At 54.0% G+C, this 8,050-nt stretch overlaps 1 long non-coding RNA gene across 1 annotated transcript; it reads right to left on the bottom strand.

Annotated features, from left to right (window-relative positions):
• Positions 1-4,740: 4,740 nt before the first annotated feature.
• Positions 4,741-7,369, bottom strand: LOC117885356. Its single transcript, XR_004647796.1, has 4 exons — positions 7,338-7,369; positions 6,986-7,007; positions 5,588-5,625; positions 4,741-4,894 (listed from the first exon to the last, which is right to left on the bottom strand). It is a non-coding gene; the product is annotated as an uncharacterized LOC117885356 (long non-coding RNA).
• Between the last annotated feature and the right edge of the window lie 681 nt (positions 7,370-8,050).

An 8,050-nucleotide genomic window follows, 5' to 3' on the forward strand; every position in this document is an offset into this window, starting at 1 on the left:
GTGCCCGCCCCCCAGCATAGGCCACTGGGAAGGGCCTAAAACTGGACATCAGTAAACCCGCAGAAGGGGACTGAACTGTCAGGAGGCCCAGCTGAGGACTGGGGCCAAAACAGAGTAAGAGGGCAAAAACATTGCCTGGAGGGCGGAAGCTGTGGGGGTACGGCCCGAAGGCAGGGCTGGGAGTGGTTTAAAGACCATGGACCCACCCAACCAGGGGGGATGCTCGCGAGAGGTGGGTGCCGACCCCGTTACACTAACCCAGATGGAGGTTTCTTCAGTGACCTGACGAGCTCAGTGTGGCTTGAAAGTGTGTGTCTCACCAACAGAAGTTGGTCCAATAACCGATATCACCTGCCCCACTATGCCTGTTTCAGCTGGGTCTAAGGACTGGCCATGGATTGAAATAGAGCAGGTGGCCACAGGGCGGGGGAAGGGGTAGGACACCCCGAGTGGAGAGATCAATGGGATGGCAGCTGACGGCATGGCTGTTTTTGAGGGTGATGGTGGGTTTAGCAAGGAGGGGATCAGCTAAAGGGAGTGAGAGGGTTGGGGAGAAGGGGCAGGTGCGGAGTGGAGGGGAAGGGACTATAGGGAGAGGTGGCTTGGAGCAAATGACCCGTCAGCCCATTTGAAAACTGCAGGAAGATCTCGGTATGTCCAGAGGACCCTGATTTGCCTGCTTCCGGCTCTGGCTGGCCTGGTCTCTCGGCTGGGGATGGTCAGCGTACAGGATCACACAGCCCTGCCACTGGGCTGCAGCTCTGTGTGTGTGTGTGTGGGGGGAATGGGACGCCAATGCAGTAGCCATTGCCATGTCTGTGTCTATGAGCAGGAAGGGGACCCAGCGTGGGGTGTGCGTCGACCCCTTAATCACACGGAGGGCAGGACGCACAGGCCCGGTGCATTGGGGCGGGTCCCAGTAGCAACCCAGCCACTGCCCTGGCCTAGGAAACCACAGGGCGCAGCAGCCCAGGGGAGCCAGCCGATGCAGGAAGCCTCACAGCCGCAGAGAAACAGCTGGTGCCCTTGCAGTCGCAGAGGATTAATAGACCCCCCCGCGCCCGCGCTGCGCCATCACTGCCTTTGCAGCCCTGCCTCGAGGAGCTGAAGTGAAATAGTTTCTCCACAGTGTGAACAGGGCAACGGATGGTGAGATTTAATCCTTTGGTGCCCCCCCGACATCTTTGATTTGAGCATCTCACCACAGTTTGCAGCTGTGACAATCCCCGTGTAACAGAAGCGTGATTCCCAGTTTAGACATTGGGAAACTGAGGCACATGACTCAGTGGAGGGGGGGGAATCCAACCCAGGAGTTCCATGTCCCAGCTTCCTCCTTTTTTGGCCACTGGCTAAGCTGTCTCGAGGCAACACACTAGGCGAGATTCAGTCGTAGGAAAGCGAATGAGTTCTCTGTTGTGAGCTATCAAGCAAACTCATGGAGAGCGTTCGAGCTGGCAATCTGGGGAATGCAGCGCCCCGTCCGGACTCCCCTGCTCAGCCTGAAGACCCCCATGCAGGCCAGGAGGAACTCAGACTGGCATAGCCTCCCGTGCCGTGGTCCAATCCCACCGCGTATGGGAGAGACACATGGGTGATGTCAGTGCTCGGAGGGGAGATCTCTAAAGCACTGCCGGGAGCAGGGCAGGGGAGCCTGTAGGGGGCGCTGTTCCTTCAGAGTTGGTGCTGACCTCAATCCCTGAGTGCGTCTCTAGGAGGCGCTGTGCTGCAGGGAGTAGGGCAGGGGCTCAGAAGGGGGTGTTCTCAACCTGCAGTCAATGGTGACCCCAATTCCCCAGCATGGCACTAGGGGGCGCTGTGCTGTCTGGTTTAAAATGAAATACTCCTTCGTTCACCAGTAGTGGTCATCACAGATCCCTTGGCGTTTTCACAACTCGTTTTGCCTCCCTCAAATTGCAGCCTCAGTTGGACCCAGGATTCTACATGCCCCCATCTCCCGAGCAGCTCTGCTGGGCAGCTCTTCAAGAGCTGCCACGTTCCACCCTAGAAGTGGCTGCATTTTGGTGCTGGGAGCAAGATCTCTTTTTGCAGCATTTGCCCTCACGCTGCTAAACTGCTGTCAAACCATCCCCCAGAAGTGGCAGCATTTCAGCCCCGGATGAAGATCCCTTTGGAGGGGCAGCGCTAACTGTGTTAAAGAGTGGTCAGTCCTCACCCCAGAGCTGGCTGCATTCCAGTGATTCGATTAACGTATCCCAGTATGGGAAGCTCTTCTGATGCTGGGGATGTTGCATAGATCTCTTGCTCCCAGGCTGTCCTCCAGCCGTGTGTGTGTGTCCCTCCCTTCTGCCCCCTGCTGGAGGGGATGAGATCTGGGTATGTGTTGAGGCCACTCCCCTATCAAACCCCTTAATGAAAACCAATTTGATTTCATTTTGTTTAAAGGATTTCTGAAAACACAGACCCAGAACTCCACGGCGAAGGAACAGGAGTAATAATATCCAGGGGGTCCCGTTGTAAGAGAAGGTTTCCCACAAGAAAAGGGCGCAATGTGCATTGGAACAGATGCAGGGCTAGGGGCCCCTCTGGACTATTTCACATAGTTCTGCAAACACTTGTCTTTGACAGATTACAACCCAAACTCCCTCCTCTAACCCGTATGCTGAAAATAACCCAAGTGTTAGGAATTACTGCTCTCCCTGCTCTAACCTACTCCCTTCGCAGAGCCTGGCTCCCAGCCCCACACCCTGCTCTAACCCACTAACCCCACTCCCCTCCCCAGGGGCAACTCTAGGCACCAGCAAAGCAAGCAGTTGCTTGGGGCGGCATATTTGCAGGGGCGCAAGAATCCAGCATGGGAGCTGAGAACCAACAGGGAGCTCTGGGAGCTGTAGTTCCTTGGTTAGCTCCCTGTCTATAGAGCCAGCCCTGGAGCAGAGAAAGAACTACATTTCCCAGCATTCCCTAGGCCGTTAGTAACAGGAAAGGGAGGGGGAAGGAGTGTGGAACTGAAACCTCGTGCTGCAGCTTGCTGTGAATGGTAGGGACAGAGCCAGCTCTAGGTTTTTTGCCGCCCCCCACCCACAGCCCTGGGCTCCCCCCCCCCCCCCGTGTTGCCCCAGCCCTGGACTCTCCCCCGCCCACACCCCCTGCTGCCCCAGCTCTGGCCCCCATCTGCACCTCCTGCCGCCCCAGCCCTGGACTCTCCCCCAAAGAAGGAATTGGGTGGACTAAATAGACAGTGCCCCTCTCTATCTGAAGCCTAGCAAGGGAGGTACGTGGATCCCACTAGAATTTAAAATGAAAAGTAAGGGAGGGGAGGCTCTACTAGACCTGGCAGCTTTAGATACAGTACCAGGCACGTAGGAGGATTTACACTTCTGAGCCATGGAAGCAGAAATTGACTTTTCCTTTCCAGATTTGAACACCCTCAAAATTCAGGAGTGCTCACGCTCAATTTGAGCAGCTGTTGCTTCATTTCTCCCAAATCAAATCTACTGATCCACTGTGACTTGCTGTAGAAAAAGTAGAATAAATTGAGCAAGAAATGCTTCCCAGTGGTTATTAGGACTGGAATTGGTATTTTCAACAGCCATTGTTGTTTTTTTTTTAGTTTTAGTTTGTTTTGTTTGTTTAAAAGGAAGACAGTGATATTGCATTGGCACATTCCCCATAGAAAGATGGAATGGAACAAAAGAATAATAAAGGCACCTCAACTTTTCCTCATTTATGGAGGACAGTCTTATAATATGCACCCAGATATCCTTCAATCACACAAGCTGAAAATTGTTCCACTTCACTGCAGTTCTGTAACCATATGGGAACCAATCCTGTCTGTGTTCTGTGCACATCTAAAATTCCTGCTGAATGACCTGCCCTGGGAATTACCAGTGACCCAGGGCTGCGGTGGAAGGAGGGTGCAGTTGTGGGGGTTGGGGGGGGGGGAAGGGAGCCCGGGGCGGGGGGGGGGGGCAGCCAAAATTTTTTTGCTTGGGGCAGCAAAAAACCTAGAGTCAGCCCTGCCCCTCCCATAGCTGGGATAGGACCCAGGAGTCCTGGCTGCCAGCCCCCCCAACCCCTTACATTCAAAGTACAAGAGGAAGAAGTTTGTGGCTGTTAGTGGGGTTTGCAGGGAAGGGAAGGTTGGGGGGATGGGGCATTGTGCGAGGTGTTCTCAGCATGGGGTGTGACGGGATGGGGTGGTTGCAGAGGATTTCGCTGTACACCACATCCTCCGAGATGTACTTTCCTCCTCTCTGCTGGGCCCTGGCGCTAAGGGGAATCAGTGTGGAATAGATGATATTGCTCTCCTAGGACAGAAAAGACAGGGCCTCATGTCAGCTAGGTGGTGCTGTGCTGCAGGGAGCAGGGTGGGAGGCTCGATGGGGGCACTCTCTGCTCAGTGCAGATCATAATCCCCCAGTGGGACACTAGGGGGTGCTCTGCTGCAGGCCGTTGGATGGGGGGTGTAGTAGGGGATCTCTCCCCCTGCAGTCTGTGCTGACCCCAATGCCTCAGTGTGGCACTAGGGGGCACTGTGCTGTGGGGAGCAGGATGGGAGGCTCAGAAGTGGGGCTCTCCCCTTGGCGTCTCTGCTGACCCCTATGCAGTGACAGGGGAGCTGTGTTGTAAGGAGCAGGGTGAAGGTGCAATAGAGGGTGATCTCCCCATGCAGTCATTGCTGACCCCAATGCCCCAGGATGGCACTGGGGGTCGCTGTACTGCAGGGAGCAGGATGTGGGGCTCAGAGGGGGAGTGCGCTCTCCGGATCTTACCGAGGAGTTGCGCTCTACCCTGGCATCTGCATCCTCTTCTCTCTTGCCCCTTTTCTGGGGATTTCGAGCAATTACAGGCTTCCCTCCAGGGTTGTTCGGCCACGCCGGCTGGGTGTGGGTCACTGGCTGGACCTGCCCATCATGGCTCCGTTGCTGCAGAGCTAATCACACAACAAATCATCTCCCTGCCCTGCAGCCTGGTCTCCCAGAGGAGCCCAGAGGGCAAATATCTCCTCTGTGCTCTGGTTCCCATCTTTAACCACTACGTGGCAACCTCAGATTAGAGTTACCCACAAGGAAGGCAGAGTGTGGCTGTCAGAAATTCCCCTTTTAAAGGGTAAGTGCCCCAGAGACCCCGCCATAGGTGCCAACTTTCCTCGGCGCCAGTGTGTGCTCATGAACCCCACCCCTGGCCCTGCCCCACACCGACCCCATTCCAACCCCTTCCCCAAAGTGCCGCCCCAACTCCGCCCCCTCCCTGCCCCTATTGGACCCCATCCCCAAATCCCCGCCCCGGTTTTGCCTCTTCCCCAAGCGCGCGACATTCCCCCTCCTCCCAACCGCGTGAAACAGCTGCTTCGCGGCACAAGCACTGGCAGCTAGGGGGAAAAAGCCGGGACGCAGCCGACTCAGGGGACGAGGCGGAGGCAGAGCGGAGGCGGAGGTGAGCTGGGGCAGGGGGCTGCCGGTGGGTGCTAAGCATGCATAAATTTTTCCCCTGTGGGTGCTCCAGCCCCGGAGCCCCCACAGAGTTGGCGCCTATGGACCCTGCCCCAGGGTTCCAGTCCCCATGTCTCCAACCAGCAGAGTATGTGTCTCTGTCAACTGTGGGGGCACCTGGGAGTGTTACTCACCTGTGCCGGCCCTGAAGGGTATGTTGACATACACGGGCCTGAAAGAGAGAGAACCAAACATCAGTGGTGGTGCAGGGTCTGCTGAGCAGGGCTGGGGTTCTGATCCCAGGGAAGGAAGATGTAGGGTCATCGGGGGAATGGCACTGGGGATAGAGTAGGTGGGTGCGGTGGTTGGTTCAAGGTTACTATAGCTTTTGTTTTTTGCAATCATCCATTCCCATTCATTCATAAATCTTATTTTCTTATTCACCTCTTTGCAAACTGGGTCATTTTCTCCTTCCTTCCTTCCTTTATTCAGTCTCTCTCTCTCTCTCTCTTTCTCAGTCATTTCCTCTTATTTTCTTTCATTCATTCTTTCTCATAATCACTTTTCTGTTCTCTTTGGTTCCCTCTTTCACACACCCCTTCCTTCTCTGTCTCCCAGTCATCTCTTCTACTTCCTTCCTTCATTGATTCATGTGCTCCTTTAGTCTCATTCTTTCCTTCTGTCTCATTCATCCTCTCTCTCATTCATCTCCTCTCAAACTCATTCATTCCATGTTCTCTTTTTCATTTGTAGGCTGCATTGTAGGAGCATTAGATTTTCCTTGGTCAACATCGGCAAAGATCAACTTTGCCGTACACACACAAACGGATTTAAAAAATATTTCCATTGATGATGATCAAAATTTACAAATAGGCAAAGTAAGAAAAATGCTTCCTGAGAATTGATTAGTTTGCTTTAAGGATATCGACTTTGCCTTTTTTAACATGGGACATTGGCAATTTGTTTTAGTGGTTAGCGAGCTCTGATCTTTTTGAATCTCAGTAGGAGTACTTGTGGCACCTTAGAGACTAACAAATTTGTTAGTCTCTAAGGTGCCACAAGTACTCCTGTTCTTCTTTTTGCGGATACAGACTAACACGGCTGCTACTCTGAAACTTGAATCTCAATGTCTCCTGTCCTTAAACAATTAGAGTCTAAGCCCTGCTCAGAATTTCCTAGAACTGTGACAATTTGAAGAGGAAAAATTAGGGCGGGGGGAACACTTAAAAATACCCATTGATATTATCCATTTAAATTACAGAAAAATGAAAACTGAATTCTGCCAAGCCTACTTGTTTTCAATGCAGTTCCTACCAGTTTGACCTACGGGAGAAGATGCCGCATCCCACTAGGAGGCAGTGTTGCATCACAGATTACGTGACCATAGATTAGAAGTTGGGGACCTAGAAAATTTACCTGGATCAGATGCCGGGCTGGGATGGCTGTTCCCCTTGCCCCTCTCAAACAATGAGGTTCTTATGGAATGGGCCAGTCTGTCGGGGTGGGCGGGCATGGACATCCCCGCCAGGGACAGACAGAGCCAGTCCCTGAGGGGTAGGGGTGTATCGGCCTCTGGAATTGGGGCAACTTACTGTGTCTCTGCCGCGACACCACCTGTGAAGAGAAGGGGAAACAGCCATTAAACAGGAGCCTGCAGGGTGCAGTGGACCTTGGGGCCTTGGCCGAAAGCGAAGGTCTCAGGATTGCTGTGCTCAGTGCGAGGAGTTTGAATGGGGAGCCATTTTAGAGCGATGTAGGATATTGTGCACTGAGCCTGTGCGGGGAGAAACCCACCACTTGAAATGCAACATCGTATCCCACTGAAACCAAGGGGCGGCAGTCAGAAATTCCCCTAGTGCCCAGAGGTGCTGGGACTGGCACCCGAGTCCCTCGGGGGGGGGGGGGGGGACTGCTCCCAGTGGGGGCGGGGCAGTCATTACTTACCTATATTTACCCCGGAGATCTCGGCTGACCTGCGAAGGCAGAAGCGGAGGTTCAGTGGTGGGGCAGGAGGCTGTTGGGGGCCTCTGTACTCTATGGGGGTGGGGACAGCTCAGCCCATATGACCCCCAATTCCCCACACTGCTGCAAAGGATTCTGAGTTGTCACTTTCTCTTCTCTCCTCCTTTCCTAGCCGATAATCCTCTTTGTCCTCCTTCATTCTCCCTCCTTCCTCCTTCCCCCTTTTTCTCCTCTCTTCCTTTTTCTCTCTGTTTATTCCCTCTCCTCCATCGATTTCTCCTGTCTTTGCCTTTTTCCCTTTGCTCATTCCCTTTGGTCATACTCCAGTTCCCTCCTTCATTCTCTTTTCCTTTCCCTCCCTCCTCATTCCCCCAACCTCCCTCATGTCCTGTGCACTATTTCACCCTTCTTCTTTCTCACCCTGGTCTCTCTGCCCCCCATCTTCCCCTGAGATCCACCCCGGTCTCCCCCACCCTCCAAATGACCCCTGCTCCCTCTGGTGTTCCCCACTGAGATGAGCCCCTGGGCGCATGTAGCCATCCAATGCCCCACATGAGACCCAGCCCCCCCATATCATTCATGGCATCACAACTGCAGAAATCCCCCCTTTATTTTCTATGGGCCACGTACCCCCCCATAGATTGACCCCTCCGGCCACCTGGATCCACGGACCGGAGCCCCTATCACTTGAGCTC

The sequence above is a fragment of the Trachemys scripta genome, chromosome 12 (assembly GCF_013100865.1).
Source record: "Trachemys scripta elegans isolate TJP31775 chromosome 12, CAS_Tse_1.0, whole genome shotgun sequence".
Lineage (NCBI taxonomy): Eukaryota > Metazoa > Chordata > Testudines > Emydidae > Trachemys > Trachemys scripta.